Raw genomic sequence first — 18,677 nt, 5'->3', positions numbered from 1 at the left:
TGACTCGAGGGACATGTCGCTGAAGATCTTGGCGATCTTTTCGCTTGCCCTGGTGCTGATGAATCGTGGTGATGAAGTCTCCTCTTCGCCTGACTCAATTGACGATGTTGAGTTCGCAAAATCGGAATCGACCGCCGACAATCCCGACGAGATCAGAATTTCGAGACGATACGCTGCCTCTTTCTCGACGCGAAAGTGGAATCTTCCGAACGTCATCTCCATAGGCTCCTCCAGATACGCATATGCATCCAAACGGGAGGGCGGGTGAGGAACAAAATCGACAGGACCAGTTTCGATCTGTTTACCTCGATCCATCGCGTTGCTTGCTGTTGACGAAGTCGACGATCTTGAACGTGCCATCGAGATCAGATCCTTGACGCCTCTAATTCCCCACAGACGGCGCCAATTGACAAGGGATTAACTTGTCAATGCCTACGGGTTGTAGACTAGGGTTTATTTAGAAGTAGAGGGCAAGTAGATCTTGAAGGTTTCAGCCGAAAAGTACTCGATGATATGAAAATTAGGGTTTGTGAGACAATGAATCGATGCTTTCTTTGTCCCTCGACTCCCCCTTATATAGGAGGTGGAGCCGAGGGATTCGTGATGTACAAGTTACAGAGTCCGGGAAGGTTTCTAACTCCTCCCGCAATATTACAAGTGTTCTCTCCTAATACAACTCTAGCTTTCCTTAACTAGCAAGTTGGGCTTCCGAATTCTTCTTATCCTTCAAGTCGTGGGCCTTTAGTAAACCCCGGGTACCTTCTTCGGCAGGCCCATTGGGGATGCCTATGTCAACTACCACTCAAAACAATATCCCTCGCATTGTCTTAGTGATCACACGAACCAAATCCACCACACCTAAGTCCGATCATCACGAGACAAGGTGTAATTTCAATGGCGGACACTCAAAGTATTCATCATATCAATCATATGATTCATGCTCTACCTTTCGGTATCACGTGTTCCGAGACCATGTCTGTACATGCTAGGCTCGTCAAGGCCACCTTAGTATCCGCATGTGCAAAACTGGCTTGCACCCGTTGTATGCACTTGTTGATTCTATCACACCCGATCATCACGAGATGCTTCGAAACGACAAGTCTTGGCAACGGTGCTACTAAGGATGAACACTTTATTATCTTGATATTTTAGTGAGAGGGATCATCTTATAATGCTACCGTCGCGATCTAAGAAAAATAAGATGCATAAAAGGATTAACATCACATGCAGTTCATATGTGATATGATATGGCCCTTTTGTCTTTGCGCCTTTGATCTTCATCTCCAAAGCACGGACATGATCTCCATCATCTTCGGGCATGATCTCCATCATCGTCGGCGTAGCGTCATGGTCCATGGCGCCGTCTTCATGGTTGTTCACCTCATGTAGCAACTATTACAACTACTTTGAACTACTACTCAACATGAAATTTAAAGACAACCATAAGGCTCCTGCCGGTTGCCACAATACAATAAGGATCATCTCATACATATTCATCATCACATTATGGCCATATCACATCACCAAACCCTGCAAAAACAAGTTAGACGTCTCTAATTTGGTTTGCATATTTTACGTGGTTTAGGGTTTTCGAGAGAGATCTAATCTACCTACGAACATGAACCACAACGGTGATACTAATGTTGTCAATAGAAGACTAAATTGAATCTTCACTATAGTAGGAGAGACAGACACCCGCAAAGCCTCTTATGCAATACAAGTTGCATGTCGAACGAGGAACAAGTCTCATGAACGCGGTCATGTAAAGTTAGTCCGAGCCGCTTCATCCCACTATGCCACAAAGATGCAAAGTACTCAAACTAAAGACAACAAGAGCATCAATGCCCACAAAACCATTGTGTTCTACTCGTGCAACCATCTATGCATAGACACGGCTCTGATACCACTGTAGGGATTCGTTGCATAGAAAATAAAAAATTTCCTACCGCGAGAACGCAATCCAAGCCAAGATGCAATCTAGAAGACGGGAGCAACGAGGAGATGATCGAGACTCACCCTTGAAGATTTCCAAAGACTACAAGATGAGGCTCTTGTTGCTGCGGTAGACGATCACTTGCCGCTTGCAAAAGCGCGTAGAAGATCTTGATCACGGTGCCACGATCGGGCAGCACCTCCGTACTCCGTCACATGTTCGGTGTTGATGAAGACGACGTCCTTCTCCCCGTTCCAGCGGGCAGCGGAAGTAGTAGCTCCTCCTTAAATTCGGCAGCACGACGTCGTGGTGGCGGTGTGATACGTCTCCGACGTATCGATAATTTCTTATATTCCATGCCACATTATTGATGATATCTACATGTTTTATGCACACTTTATGTCATAATTATGCGTTTTCTGGAACTAACCTATTGACGAGATGCCGAAGGGCCAGTTGCTGTTTTCTGCTATTTTTGGTTTCAGAAATCCTAGTAAGGAAATATTCTCGGAATCGGACAAAATCAACGCCCAGCATCCTATTTTTCCACGAAGCTTCTAGAACACCCAAGAGTCGCCGGAGGGGAGCCCTGGTGGGCCCAGGAGGTAGGCCGGCGTGGCCCAGGCCCTGGCCGCGCCGCCTTACCCCCTCACCGCCTCTTCACCCCTCCAACTCCGCCTCTTCGCCTATATAAAGGTCCTCGACCTAAAACCCCGATACGAAAAAGCCACGGTACGAAAAACCATCCAGAGCCGCCGCCATCGCGAAGCCAAGATCTGGGGGACAGGAGTCTCTATTCCGGCACGCCGCCGGGACGGGGAAGTGCCCCCCGGAAGGCTTCTCCATCGACACCACCGCCATCTTCATCAACGCTACTGTCTCCCATGAGGAGGGAGTAGTTCTCCATCGAGGCTCGGGGCTGTACCGGTAGCTATTTATTAGGTGTGTTGGGGACACAAGAGACTTCTTGCTTTGTGGTTGTAGGGTTGCATGAGAGGGATATCTTTGACCTCTTCCTCCCTGAGATCGATAAACCTTGGGTGATCCACTTAAGGGAAACTTGCTGCTGTTCTACAAACCTCTGCTCTTGGAGGCCCAACACTGTCTACAAGAATAGAAGCTCCCGTAGACATCAAGCACTTTTCTGGCGCCGTTGCCCCATTTCCTCCCTCGTCAACTACGCGCCAAGCACTTTTATGGCGCCGTTGCCGGGGAGGAAAGGTAAAAGGCACTCATACTTCGGTTCCAGGTAACAGTACTTTTCTGGCGCCATTGTGTTTGTGCTCGAAGCTATTTCCTTTAGATCCTGCAATTGCATCTTTTTGTTTCTTGTTTACACTAGTTAGGCATAATGGAAAACAACAAAAATATGAGAGATCTTTATGAACTTTATCTTGAATTAGGACATGATGTGTTTGAAGAGAGAATTAAAAAACCCATGGAACTTTATATGCATGCTAATGGGAATGTTATTAATATGAATGCTTTGAACACTATTGTTGCTAATGCTATGGAAAATTCTAAGCTTGGGGAAGCTGGTTTTGATGAGCATGATCTTTTTAGTCCCCCGGGCATGGAGGAGAAAATTTACTTTGATGATACTTTGCCTCCTATTTATGATGATTATAATGATAGTAGCCTTTTGGTTCCACCTACTATGGAGGATAAATTTGATTATGATTACAATATGCCTCCTATATTTGATGATAGCTACTTTGTTGAATTTGCTCCCACTACAACTAATAAAATTGATTATGCTTATGTGGAGAGTAATAATTTTATGCATGAGACTCATGATAAGAATGCTTTATGTGATAGTTATATTGTTGAGTTTGCTCATGATGCTACTGAAAATCTTTATGTGAGAGGAAAATATGGTTGTAGAAATTTTCATGTTACTAAAACACCTCTCTATATGCTGAAAATCTTGAAGCTGCACTTGTTTTATCTTTCTATGCTTGTTGCATTATGCTTCTTGAATTTGTTTATTTACAAGATTCCTATGCATAGGAAGCATGTTAGGCTTAAATTTGTTTTCAATTTTCTTCTTGATGCTCTCTTTTGCTTCAAATACTATTTCTTGCGAGTGCATCATTAAAACTGCTGAGCCCATCTTAATGGCTATAAAGAAAGAACTTCTTGGGAGATAACCCATGTGTTTATTTTACTACAGTACTTTTGTTTTATATTTGTGTCTTGGAAGTTGTTACTACTGTAGCAACCTCTCCTTATCTTAGTTTTATTGCATTGTTGTGCCAAGTAAAGTCTTTGATAGTAAGGTTCATACTAGATTTGGATTACTGCGCAGAAACAGATTTCTTTGCTGTCACGAATCTGGGCAAAATTCTCTGTAGGTAACTCAGAAAATTATGCCAATTTACGTGAGTGATCCTCAGATATGTACACAACTTTCATTAAATTTTAGCATTTTCATTTGAGCAAGTCTGGTGCCTCAATAAAATTCGTCTTTACGGACTGTTCTGTTTTGACAGATTCTGCCTTTTATTTCGCATTGCTTCTTTTGCTATGTGGGATGGATTTCTTTGTTCCATTGACTTCCAGTAGCTTTGGGCAATGTCCAGAAGTGTTAAGAATGATTGTGTCACCTCTGAACATGTGAATTTTTGATTATGCACTAACCCTCTAATGAGTTTGTTTTGAGTTTGGTGTGAAGGAAGTTTTCAAGGGTCAAGAGAGGAGGATGATATACTACGATCAAGAAGAGTGAAAAGTCTAAGCTTGGGGATGCCCCGGTGGTTCATCCCTGCATATTTCAAGAAGACTCAAGCATCTAAGCTTGGGGATGCCCAAGGCATCCCCTTCTTCATCGACAAATTATCAGGTTCCTTCTCTTGAAACTATATTTTTATTCGGTCACATCTTATGTACTTTGCTTGGAGCGTCTGTATGTTTTTGTTTTTATTTTTGTTTGAATAAATGTTTGTGTGGGAGAGAGACACGGTCCGCTGGTTCATATGAACACATGTGTTCTTAGCTTTTAATTTTCATGGCGAAGGTTGAAACTGCTTCGTTAATTGTTATATGGTTGGAAACGGGAAATGCTACATGTAGTAATTGGTAAAATGTCTTGGATAATGTGATACTTGGCAATTGTTGTGCTCATGTTTAAGCTCTTGCATCATATACTTTGCACCTATTAAAGAAGAAATACATAGAGCTTGCTAAAATTTGGTTTGCATATTTGGTCTCTCTAAGGTCTAGATAATTTCTAGTAAAGTGTTTGAACAACAAGGAAGATGGTGTAGAGCCTTATAATGTTTACAATATGTCTTTTATGTGAGTTTTGCTGCACCGGTTCATCCTTGTGATCGTTTCAAATAACCTTGCTAGCCTAAGCCTTGTATCGAGAGGGAATACTTCTCATGCATCCAAAATCCTTGAGCCAACCACTATGCCATTTGTGTCCACCATACCTACCTAATACATGGTATTTCTCCGCCATTCCAAAGTAAATTGCTTGAGTGCTACCTTTAAAATTTCTATCCTTTATCTTTGCAATATATAGCTCATGGGACAAATAGCTTAAAAACTATTGTGGTATTGAATATGTACTTATGCACTTTATCTCTTATTAAGTTGCTTGTTGTGCGATAACCATGTTCCTGGGGACGCCATCAACTACTCTTTGTTGAATATCATGTGAGTTGCTATGCATGTCCGTCTTGTCTGAAGTAAGGGAGATTTACCACTAAAATGGTTAGAGCATGCATAATGTTAGAGAAGAACATTGGGCCGCTAACTAAAGCCATGATCCATGGTGGAAGTTTCAGTTTTGGACAAATATCCTCAATCTCATATGAGAAAATTAACGGTTGCTACATGCTTATGCATTAAAGAGGAGTCCATTATCTGTTGTCTATGTTGTCCCGGTATGGATGTCTAAGTTGAGAATAATCAATAGCGAGAAATCCGATGCGAGCTTTCTCCTTAGACCTTTGTACAGGAGGCATAGAGGTACCCCTTTGTGACACTTGGTTAAAACATATGCATTGCGATGATAATCCAGGTAATCCGAGCTAATTAGGACAAGGTGCGGGCACTATTAGTATACTATGCATGAGGCTTGCAACTTGTAGGACATAATTTACATAACACATATGCTTTATTACTACCGTTGACAAAATTGTTTCTTGTTTTCAAAACCAAAGCTCTAGCACAAATATAGCAATCAATGCTTCCCTCTGCGAAGGGCCATTCTTTTACTTTTATGTTGAGTCAGTTCACCTATTTCTCTCCACCTCAAGAAGCAAACACTTGTGTGAACTGTGCATTGATTCCTACATATTTGCATATTGCACTTGTTATATTACTTTACATTGACAATATCCATGAGATATAAATGTTATAAGTTGAAAGCAACCGCTGAAACTTAATCTTCCTTTGTGTTGCTTCAATGCCTTTACTACGAATTTATTGCTTTATGAGTTAACTCTTATGCAAGACTTATTGATGCTTGTCTTTAAAGTACTATTCATGAAAAGTCTTTGCTATATGATTCAATTGTTTACTCATGTCATTTACCATTGTCTTGGATTGCTGCATTCATTACATGTGTTTACAATAGTATGATCAAGGTTATGATGGCATGTCACTCCAGAAATTATCTTTGTTATCGTTTACCTGCTCGGGACGAGCAGAAACTAAGCTTGGGGATGCTGATACGTCTCCGACGTATCGATAATTTCTTATGTTCCATGCCACATTATTGATGATATCTACATGTTTTATGCACACTTTATGTCATAATTATGCGTTTTCTGGAACTAACCTATTGACGAGATGCCGAAGGGCCGATTCTTTGTTTTCTGCTGTTTTTGGTTTCAGAAATCCTAGTAAGGAAATATTCTCGGAATCGGACAAAATCAACGCCCAGCATCCTATTTTTCCACGAAGCTTCCAGAACACCCGAGAGTCGCCAGAGGGGAGCCCTGGTGGGCCCAGGAGGTAGGCCGGCGCGGCCCAGGCCCTGGCCGCGCCGCCTTACCCCCTGATGACCCACAAGTATAGGGGGTGTATCGTAGTATCTTCGATAAGAAAGAGTGTCGAACCCAACGAGGAGCAGAAGGTGTTGACAAGCAGTTTCGATGAAGGATTCACTGTAAATGCTCACAGACAAGTATTCATGGGGTTTTGATGTAACAGATGAATAAAGTACGAGTAAGTAAAGTGCGAGAGTAACAATTGCAGCGAGTGGCCCAATCCTTTTTAGCACAAAGGACAAGCCGGTTTGTTTACTTATAATGACCAAATGTTCTCGAGGACACACGGGATTTTAGTCTAGTGCTTTCGCTACATACGGCTAATTAATCTTCATTGTTTTGATAAGTGTTGTGTGGGTGAACCTGTGCTGATGTACCGCCCTTCCTAGGACTAATACATACTTGTGATTATACCCCTTGCAAGCATCCGCAACTACAAGAAAGTAATTAAGAATAAATCTAACCACAGCCTTAAACTCTGAGATCCTGCTATCCCTCCTGCATCGATATACCAACGGGGGCTTAGGTTTCTGTCACTCTGGCAACCCCGCAATTGGCAAACGAGTACAAGATGCATTCCCCTAGGCCTATAAAGGTGAAGTGTCGTGTAGTCGACGTTCACACGACACCACTAGAAGAATAACACCACAACTTAAATATCATAACATTGAATATTACTCAACCATACTTCACTACTAACATTTAGACTTCACCCATGTCCTCAAGAACTAAACGAACTACTCACGAGACATCATATGGAACATGATCAGAGGTGATATGATGACAAATAACAATCTGAACATAAACCTTGGTTCAACGGTTTCACTCAATAGCATTAATAACAAGTAGAAATCAATACCGGGAGAGTTTCCCCTATCAAACAATCAAGATCAAACCCAAATTGCTACGGCGGTGACGATGTCCAGCGGTGGAGACGGCGGTGATGAGGGTGGAGATGATGATGATGGTGATGGAGATGATGTCCAGCTCGATGACGGTGACGATGGCGTCGATTTCCCCCTCCCGGAGGGAATTTCCCCGGTGGATCTCAGCCCGCCGGAGAGCTCTTTTCTCTCTGGTGTTCTCCGCCCCGCAGAGGCGGCTGTAACTCTTCGCGAGGTACCCTCTGTGGCTTAGGTCTTCGGGACGAAGGATTTCGCGAAGAAAAGGAGGCGAGAGGGGCTGTGGGCCCCCCTCCTCACTGGGCGGCGCGGCCAGGCCATGGGCCGCGCCGGCCTATGGTCTGGGCCCACCTCGGGTCCCCTCGGCTCCCCCTTCTGGCTTCCTTCGTCATCTGGAAAAATAGGATTTTTGGTATAATTTCCATCAGCTGTTGATCTTCCGAAATATTGCATTCTGACGGTGCTTTTTCCAGCAGAATCCTGGCTCCAGTGCTCGATCCTCCAATAATCATGAAACATGCAAAATAGACGAAATAACATAAGTATTATGTCCAAATATGAAATATATCGATGAATAACAGCAAATTATGATATAAAATAGTGATGCAAATTGGACGTATCAACTCCCCCAAGCTTAGATTTCGCTTGTCCCCAAGCGAAACTGAACTCGGTAAACAGGACCACATGTTTATGGAGTGAAGAGTCGATCAATAAAATACGGACAAGAAGCATCATATTCATTCACACAAGACAATCTAGTAAACAACTTCCTCATATAACTCAACTTGAAACAAGTATAAGGTAATCACAAATAATGGTGCATAAGAAATCATAGTTGGTGATGGCAAACTTCGTTCTTGGTCAGAGAACAATTAACAGATTATACTTATCTCATTGAGCAGCGTTCTCATGTTAAAGTTTATATGGCACAACTTGCATACTCAATCATAATAGTCTCCTCATGATCATTGATAACTTGCAAAGCTATATTCATTCAGATAAAACTTGTACATAAACAAGGAAGAATAAAAGACATGATGTAGTAAATCACAGTATAATGGTTTGATCACAACTACTCAAATGCTTGCTTGAGATGGAGGGAAATAGGTTTACTGACTCAACATAAAGTAAAAGACAGGCCCTTCGCAGAGGGAAGCATGGATTAAATCATGTGCTAGAGCTTTTTCAGTTTTGAAATCATATAAAGAGAATAAAAGTAACATTTTGAGAGGTGCTTGTTGTTGTCAACGACTGGTAGCGGGTACTCTAACCCCCTTGCCAGACAAACCTTCAAAGAGCGGCTCCCATTTTATTTTTATTTTGTGTGGCACTCCTTCCAACCTTTCTTTCACAAACCATGGCTAACCGAATCCTCGGATGCCTGCCAACAATCTCATACCATGAAGGAGTGCCTTTTTATTTTAGTTTTATTATGATGACACTCCCCCCAACCTTTGCTTACACAAGCCATGGCTAACCGAATCCTTCAGGTGCCGTCCATCAATCACATACCATGGAGGAGTGTCTATTTAGTTTAATTAATTCGGGACTGGGAATCCCATTGCCAGCTCTTTTTGCAAAATTATTGGATAAGCGGATGAAGCCACTAGTCCATTGGTGAAAGTTGCCCAACAAGATTGAAAGATAAAACACCACATACTTCCTCATGAGCTATAAAACATTGACACAAATAAGAGATAGTAAATTTTGAATTGTTTAAAGGTAGCACACGAAGTATTTACTTGGAATGGCAGAAAATACCATGTAGTAGGTAGATATGGTGGACACAAATGGCATAGGTTTGGGTTAAGGTTTGGATGCACGAGAAGTATTCCCTCTCAGTACAGGTCTTTGGCTAGCAAGGTTAATTAGCAAGCATAAGAGTTGAAGGAAACAAACAAATATACATGTGATAGAAACAATCATGCATCTTCCTTGCAAGCACAAACAATTTTAACTTCAGAATAATAAGCTATGAGCTAACAAGAAAGAAAGACAATGAAACAACTACATGTATTTCTCTTTTCTACTTAAACCTCAAAGTGTTGTTGCTATTGACCAATGCTAAGTTTGCCAAAACCAAATAGATTTATTCAATGCTCCCAAAGTGATACCAATACTATCAACAAGGTAAATCATATAATAGAGATTGCAAACTAAAATAAGATGTGCAATATGTAAATGATAAGACTTCTCATTAATATTCCATAACAATAACTCACACCAAGGGATACATAGACAATCAACTAAAGGAGAGATACTTCCAAACTACAACCCATCTTATATGATAACTTCCCTACTCATGATATGACACTACTTGACAGTAAAAAGTAAAAGGTAGTGATAATGTGATACCGCGGCACTCGCCCAAGCTTGGAACAAGCCAAGGGGATGCCAATACCGATGATGAATTACTCCTTCGGCGATGGTGGTGATGAATTCCTGACAAGCTTCTCAACAAGCTCCTGAAGCTCATCAATCTTGTACGTGAGGTTGCGAATCATCTCCGAATTGTGCTCGACGCGGTTAAGAAGTATGTCCGACGGCGAGTCCCAACTCTTGGAGTTATTTCCCCACTCTTCACCCTCAGGCTTCATCCTTCCTGCAGTGTTAGAACAATCTATATCCCAATTGCTAGGCAATGCTGCCCTGGGAATCCTTTCAATTTGATTATTGAAAATTAGATTGCGGAAGGGATGGTGAGTGCCTGAGAAAGATGTCTTCGGAGCTAGGTAATGACGTGGAACCCCTCCTCCGGTGCGAATTCTTGCGCTCTTGTTTGCACTGAAAGGGTTGTCCACCACCTTGACGCTTGCGATGGTAGCACGCGGGTGTGCACGCGAGTCTTCCTCCACCTCTTCTTCATCTTCTTCCTTGACGCTCTTGTCCTCCTCTTTCCACTCAAGATCTTGATTATCTTCATCCGAACGCTCCTTGCCCTTGTTCTTGGAGACCATGGTGCTTCTAGACCGAAAACAGATCCTGGCAGAAACAGCTCGAAACAAAACACGTCGAGAAAACGATATACGGACCTCCAGGGGTCTGGGGGATTATATAGCAAAAAAATTCACGGCAAAAGGAAAGTACCAGGTCGAACCAGAGTCGGAAAGGGGCGACGAGGCGGCCAGCACATAGGGCGGCGCGGCCTAGCTGGGGCCCGCGCCGGCCTATGGCGGCACGCCCTCGTGCGTCTCCTCCACACCGTTTCGATCTCGTAATTTTTCATATTTTCCAAAAACAGCAGAAATATTGTTCGGAAAGTAAATTGCGAACTTTTTATTACCAGTACTGTTACCTATTCAAAGTCGAGTTACGCGAATCGTCAATTTGTCCTTTGATGAAAGCCTCCGGTGTTTCCACTCGAATAATATCAACATCAACATTATAAGAATCACCTGAGATATAATGCTTGAGTCTTTGTCCATTCACCACTTGCGTGGCATTGCCTTGGAGAGAGCTAATTTTAATTGCTCCTGAACGATACACCTCCTCAACAACATATGGTCCTTCCCACTTCGAGAGTAATTTCCCTGCAAAGAATCTGAGACGAGACGGATACAATAGGACTTTGTCCCCAATATTAAATTCTCTTTTGATAATCCTTCTATCATGCCATTTTTTAACTTTCTCTTTAAAGAGTTTAGCATTTTCATAAGCTTCACTTCTCCATTCATCTAGAGAACTCAATTGCAGCAATCTCTTATTACCGGCAAGTTTAGGATCTTTATTTAATTCTCTAACTGCCCAATAAGCTTTGTGCTCTAGTTCTAAAGGTAAATGACAAGCTTTCCCATAAACCATTTTATAAGGTGACATTCCCATGGGGTTTTTATAAGCAGTTCTATAAGCCCAAAGTGCATCCTTCAATTTACTAGCCCAATTCTTTCTAGTTTTATTAACAGTATTTTGCAAGATAGATTTAATTTCTCTATTTGATAGTTCTACTTGCCCACTAGTTTGAGGATGATAAGCGGAAGCAATTCTATGATTAATACCATATTTAGCAAGAGTTTTTCTAAAACCACCATGAATAAAATGAGAACCTCCATCAGTCATAATATATCTAGGAACTCCAAATCTAGGAAAAATAATATCTAAAAGCATTCTTAAAGAGGTCTCACCATCAGCACTTTTTGTAGGTATGGCTTCCACCCATTTAGTAACATAATCAACAGCAACAAGTATATGAGTGTTACCTTCTGAAGAGGGAAAAGGTCCCATGAAGTCAAATCCCCAACAATCGAACGGTTCAATAACAAGAGTATAATTCATAGGCATTTCATTGCGTCTGGAGATATTACCAACCCTTTGGCATTCATCACAAGATAAAATAAACTTTCTTGCATCTTTGAAGAGAGTCGGCCAATAAAAACCTGATTGTAGAACCTTTTGCGCGGTTCTTTCTCCGGCGTGATGTCCTCCATAAGCACTACCATGACATTTACTCAATATCTCTTGTTGTTCATATTCGGGAACACATCTTCGCAGAATACCATCCACTCCTTCTTTATATAAGTGTGGGTCATCCCAGAAATAATGCCACAAGTCATAAAAGAATTTCCTCCTTTGCTGAGCTGAAAAGGTTGGAGGCAAATACTTGGAAACAATAAAGTTAGCATAATCAGCATACCAAGGACTGTCTCGTGAGCTCACCTTTATCGCAGCCAATTGTTCATTTGGAAAACTATCATTAACAGGAACAGGATCATAAGCAATATTTTCCAATCTAGACAAATTATCAGCAACAGGATTATCAGCACCTTTCCTATCTACAATATGTAAATCAAATTCTTGCAACAGAAGTACCCATCTAATAAGCCTTGGCTTAGCATCTTTCTTTTGCATAAGGTATCTGATTGCAGCATGATCGGTATGAATAGTAACTTTTGAATCAACAATATAAGATCTAAACTTATCACAAGCAAAAACTACAGCTAACAATTCTTTTTCAGTAGTAGCATAATTTCTTTGAGCAGCATCAAGAGTTTTGCTAGCATAATGAATAACATTCAATTTTTTATTTACTCGCTGTCCAAGAACAGCGCCTACAGCAAAATCACTAGCATCACACATAATTTCAAATGGTAAATTCCAATCAGGAGGTTCAACTATAGGAGCAGTTGTTAAGGCTTTCTTTAGAGTTTCAAAAGCTTCCTTACAATCATCATCAAAAACAAAAGGTACATCTTTTTGAAGAAGATTAGTAAGAGGCTTTGAAATCTTGGAGAAATCTTTAATAAACCTCGTATAAAACCCAGCATGACCAAGAACACTACGAATACCTTTAACATCCCTAGGATAGGGCATCTTCTCAATTGCTTCAACTTTAGCTCTATCAACTTCAATACCTCTCTCAGAAATTTTATGTCCCAATACAATTCCTTCATTAACCATAAAGTGGCATTTCTCCCAATTAAGAACAAGGTTAGTTTCTTCACATCTCTGCAAAACTTTGTCAAGGTTCCGCAAGCAATTATCAAAAGAATTCCCATAGACAGAAAAATCATCCATGAATACCTCTACAATACTCTCGCAAAAGCCATGAAAAATAGCAGACATGCATCTTTGAAAAGTAGCAGGAGCATTACATAAACCAAAAGGCATACGTCTATAAGCATAAGTTCCATAGGGACAAGTGAAAGTGGTTTTCTCTTGATCCTTAGTTTTAACAAAGAATTTGCGAAAACCCAGAATAACCATCAAGAAAACAAAAATGAGTGTTTTTAGATAACCTTTCTAACATTTGATCAATAAAAGGCAAAGGGTAATGATCTTTTTTAGTTACCTTATTAACTTTCCGATAATCAATGCACATTCTATACCCTACAACTACTCTTTGAGGTATGAGCTCATCATTATCATTAGGCACAACAGTCATTCCTCCTTTCTTAGGAACACAATGCACAGGACTAACCCATCTACTATCAGCAATAGGATATATAATACAAGCTTCAAGAAGTCTTAATACCTCATTTCTTACCACATCCTTCATCTTAGGAATTAGACGACGCTGAGGTTCAACAACAGGCTTCGCATCATCTTCCATATTAATGGCGTGTTGGCAAATAGAGGGAGAAATCCCCTTCAAGTCATCAAGAGTGTAGCCAATAGCACCTCGGTGTTTCTTCAATATTTCCAATAACCTTTCTTCTTCAAACTCTGTAAGCTTAGAACTAATAATAACAGGATATATTTTCTTATCATCAATGTGAGCATATTTAAGATTATCAGGCAAAGGTTTTAAATCAAAGACAGGATCTTCCTTTGGTGGTGGTGTCGTACCCAGATCTTCCACCGGTAAATCATGCTTAAGAATAGGTTGGCGAAGAAAAATTTCATCAAGCTCATCTCTTTCTTTCCTAAAAACTTCACTCTCGCTATTCTCCAAATGTTGCTGCAAGGGATTATTAGGAACAAGAACAATAGATGCACACTGTTCCATTTTAAAATCATTATTAGGCAAATCAGCTTTATAAGGAGTTTTGGTAAATTTAGAGAAGTTAAACTCATAAGACTCACCAGCAAATTTAGTCAAAAAAATTTCTTTCTTGCAATCTATAATAGCTCCACAAGTATTTAGAAAAGGTCTACCAAAAATGATAGGACAATATTCACTAGCAGCAGAACCAAGTACCAAAAAGTCAGCAGGATATTTAATCTTACCGCATAAAACTTCCACATCTCGAACAATACCAATTGGAGAGATAGTTTCTCTATTAGCCAGCTGAATAACCACATCAATATCTTCAAGTTCACAAGAACCAATTTCGTGCATAATTTCCGTGTAAAGCTCATAAGGAATAGCACTAATACTTGCACCAATATCACATAAACCATAATAGCAATGATCACCAATTCTAACAGATAGCATAGGAACACTAGCTTGCTTGGGTTTATTAGGATGTGAAACAATATTAGAAGCATCTTCACAGAAAATAATATGCCCATCCTCCAAATTTTCAGTCACAAGATCTTTAACTATTGCAACAGCAGGTTCAACTTTTATTTGTTCTTCAGGTTCTACAGGTTTCTTTTCACTTTTATGAACCGCACTATTTATAACAGAGTACTCCTTCATTTTAGCAGGGAAAGGAGTTTTTTCAATATAAGCTTCAGGAATAACATGATCAACAGTTTCAACTACAACGCATTTATTAATAGATGAATCAATTTTATCTTTATACGGTTCATGATACTTATCAAAATTCTTCTTAGGCAATTCATAATGAGAGGCAAAAGCTTTATAAATATTTGCAGCAACTTGAGAATCAAGACCATAAGTAGCACTCATATTACGAAATTTATCAGTATGCATAAAAACTTCAATGCATTTATAATCATAATTTATACCCGATTCTCTATCTTTGTCGTTCTCCCATCCTTCAGTATTTTCCTGGATCCGATTAAGAAGGTCCCTTTTAAACTCTTCCTTGTTGCGCGTGAATGATCCAGAACAAGAACTATCCAGCAAGGTCTTGTCTTCAAAATAAAGTCTTGCATAGAAATTATCAATAATAACATTACCAGGAAGCTCATGAATGGGGCATTTGAGCATTAAAGACTCCAATCTCCCCCACGCTTGGGCAATACTCTCTCCATCATGAGGCCAAAAATTATATATGCGGTTCCGATCCTTGTGAATTTCACTTGGAGGATAGAACTTAGAATAAAACCGGGGCACAATATCATTCCATTCAAGAGAATCCCCATTATCCAGTAATTTATACCAATGCGCCGCTTTACCAGACAGCGATATAGAGAATAGTTTCTTCCTCACTTCATCCATAGCAATACCTGCACACTTGAATAAACCGCATAATTCATGCAAGAACAGTAAATGATCTCCAGGGTGGACAGTTCCATCCCCTGTGTAACGGTTACCCACTACGCGTTCAATAATTTTCATAGGTATTTTGTATGGTATCTCTTCCTCACCTGGCGCCTCATCCACTACCTTTGCAGTAGTAGCAGATTTCCCAAATAAACATTCAAAAGGAGATCTCTCCATAATGAATTATGGCAGCAGGTAGAAATAAAATCAGCACAAACAGTAGAAGTTTCCCTTACCAATTCCACTTACCAATAGCGCTTCACTCCCCGGTAACGGCGCCAGAAAATAGTCTTGATGACCCACAAGTATAGGGGGTGTATCGTAGTATCTTCGATAAGAAAGAGTGTCGAACCCAACGAGGAGCAGAAGGTGTTGACAAGCAGTTTCGATGAAGGATTCACTGTAAATGCTCACAGACAAGTATTCAGGGGGTTTTGATGTAACAGATGAATAAAGTACGAGTAAGTAAAGTGCGAGAGTAACAATTGCAGCGAGTGGCCCAATCCTTTTTAGCACAAAGGACAAGCCGGTTTGTTTACTTATAATGACCAAACGTTCTCGAGGACACACGGGATTTTAGTCTAGTGCTTTCGCTACATACGGCTAATTAATCTTCATTGTTTTGATAAGTGTTGTGTGGGTGAACCTGTGCTGATGTACCGCCCTTCCTAGGACTAATACATACTTGTGATTATACCCCTTGCAAGCATCCGCAACTACGAGAAAGTAATTAAGAATAAATCTAACCACAGCCTTAAACTCTGAGATCCTGCTATCCCTCCTGCATCGATATACCAACGGGGGCTTAGGTTTCTGTCACTCCGGCAACCCCGCAATTGGCAAACGAGTACAAGATGCATTCCCCTAGGCCCATAAAGGTGAAGTGTCGTGTAGTCGACGTTCACACGACACCACTAGAAGAATAACACCACAACTTAAATATCATAACATTGAATATTACTCAACCATACTTCACTACTAACATTTAGACTTCACCCATGTCCTCAAGAACTAAACGAACTACTCACGAGACATCATATGGAACATGATCAGAGGTGATATGATGACAAATAACAATCTGAACATAAACCTTGGTTCAACGGTTTCACTCAATAGCATCAATAACAAGTAGAAATCAATACCGGGAGAGTTTCCCCTATCAAACAATCAAGATCAAACCCAAATTGCTACGGCGGTGACGATGTCCAGCGGTGGAGACGGCGGTGATGAGGGTGGAGATGATGATGATGGTGATGGAGATGATGTCCAGCTCGATGACGGTGACGATGGCGTCGATTTCCCCCTCCCGGAGGGAATTTCCCCGGTGGATCTCAGCCCGCCGGAGAGCTCTTTTCTCTCTGGTGTTCTCCGCCCCGCAGAGGCGGCTGTAACTCTTCGCGAGGTACCCTCTGTGGCTTAGGTCTTCGGGACGAAGGATTTCGCGAAGAAAAGGAGGCGAGAGGGGCTGTGGGCCCCCCTCCTCACTGGGCGGCGCGGCCAGGCCATGGGCCGCGCCGGCCTATGGTCTGGGCCCACCTCGGGTCCCCTCGGCTCCCCCTTCTGGCTTCCTTCGTCATCTGGAAAAATAGGATTTTTGGTATAATTTCCATCAGCTGTTGATCTTCCGAAATATTGCATTCTGACGGTGCTTTTTCCAGCAGAATCCTGGCTCCAGTGCTCGATCCTCCAATAATCATGAAACATGCAAAATAGACGAAATAACATAAGTATTATGTCCAAATATGAAATATATCGATGAATAACATCAAATTATGATATAAAATAGTGATGCAAATTGGACGTATCACCCCCTCACCGCCTCTTCGCCCCTCCGACTCCGCCTCTTCGCCTATATAAAGGTCCTCGACCTAAAACCCCGATACGAAAAAGCCACGGTACGAAAAACCATCCAGAGCCGCCGCCATCGCGAAGCCAAGATCTGGGGGACAAGAGTCTCTGTTTCGGCACGCCGCCGGGACGGGGAAGTGCCCCCGGAAGGCTTCTCCATCGACACCACCGCCATCTTCATCAACGCTGCTGTCTCCCATGAGGAGGGAGTAGTTCTCCATCGAGGCTCGGGGCTGTATCGGTAGCTATGTGGTTAATCTCTCTCCTATGCACCTCAATACAATGATCTCATGAGCTGCCTTACATGATTGAGATTCATATGAGTTTTGTATCACTATTCGTCTATGTGCTACTCTAGTGATGTTATTAAAGTACTCTATTCCTCCTGCATGGTGTAAAGGTGGCAGTGTGTGCATCATGTAGTACTTGGCGTAGTTTATGATTGTGATCTCTTGTAGATTATGAAGTTAACTATTACTATGATGGAATTGATGTGATCTATTTGGTTATGTTGATCTATCTTGCACTCTAAGGTTATTTAAATATGAACATTGAATATTGTGGAGCTTGTTAACTCCGGCATTGAGGGTTCATGTAATCCTACGCAATGGTGTTCATCATCCAACAAGAGGGTGTAGAGTCTAGCATTTATCTATTGTGTTATGTGATCAATGTTGAGAGTGTCCACTGGTGAAAGTATGATCCCTAGGCCTTGTTCGAAAATACTGCTATCGCTGCTTGTTTCTTTGTTTTCTTGTATCACATCGCCTGCAATATTACCACCATCAACCACACGCCAGTCCTGGACAGCAAAGCACTTTTCTGGTGCCGTTGCTACTGCTCATACTTATTCATACCACCTGTATTTCACTATCTCTTCGCCGAACTAGTGCACCTATTAGGTGTGTTGGGGACACAAGAGACTTCTTGCTTTGTGGTTGCAGGGTTGCATGAGAGGGATATCTTTGACCTCTTCCTCCCTGAGATCGATAAACCTTGGGTGATCCACTTAAGGGAAACTTGCTGCTGTTCTACAAACCTCTGCTCTTGGAGGCCCAACACTGTCTACAAGAATAGAAGCTCCCGTAGACATCACGGTGGTGGTGGAGAACTCCGGCGGAGCTTCTCTAAGAGTGCGGGAGAGGTGGAGGAGAGAGGGGCGG

Source organism: Lolium perenne, chromosome 1 (genome assembly GCF_019359855.2).
Source record: "Lolium perenne isolate Kyuss_39 chromosome 1, Kyuss_2.0, whole genome shotgun sequence".
Classification (NCBI taxonomy): Eukaryota; Viridiplantae; Streptophyta; class Magnoliopsida; order Poales; family Poaceae; genus Lolium; species Lolium perenne.
This window is presented reverse-complemented; position numbering follows the sequence as displayed.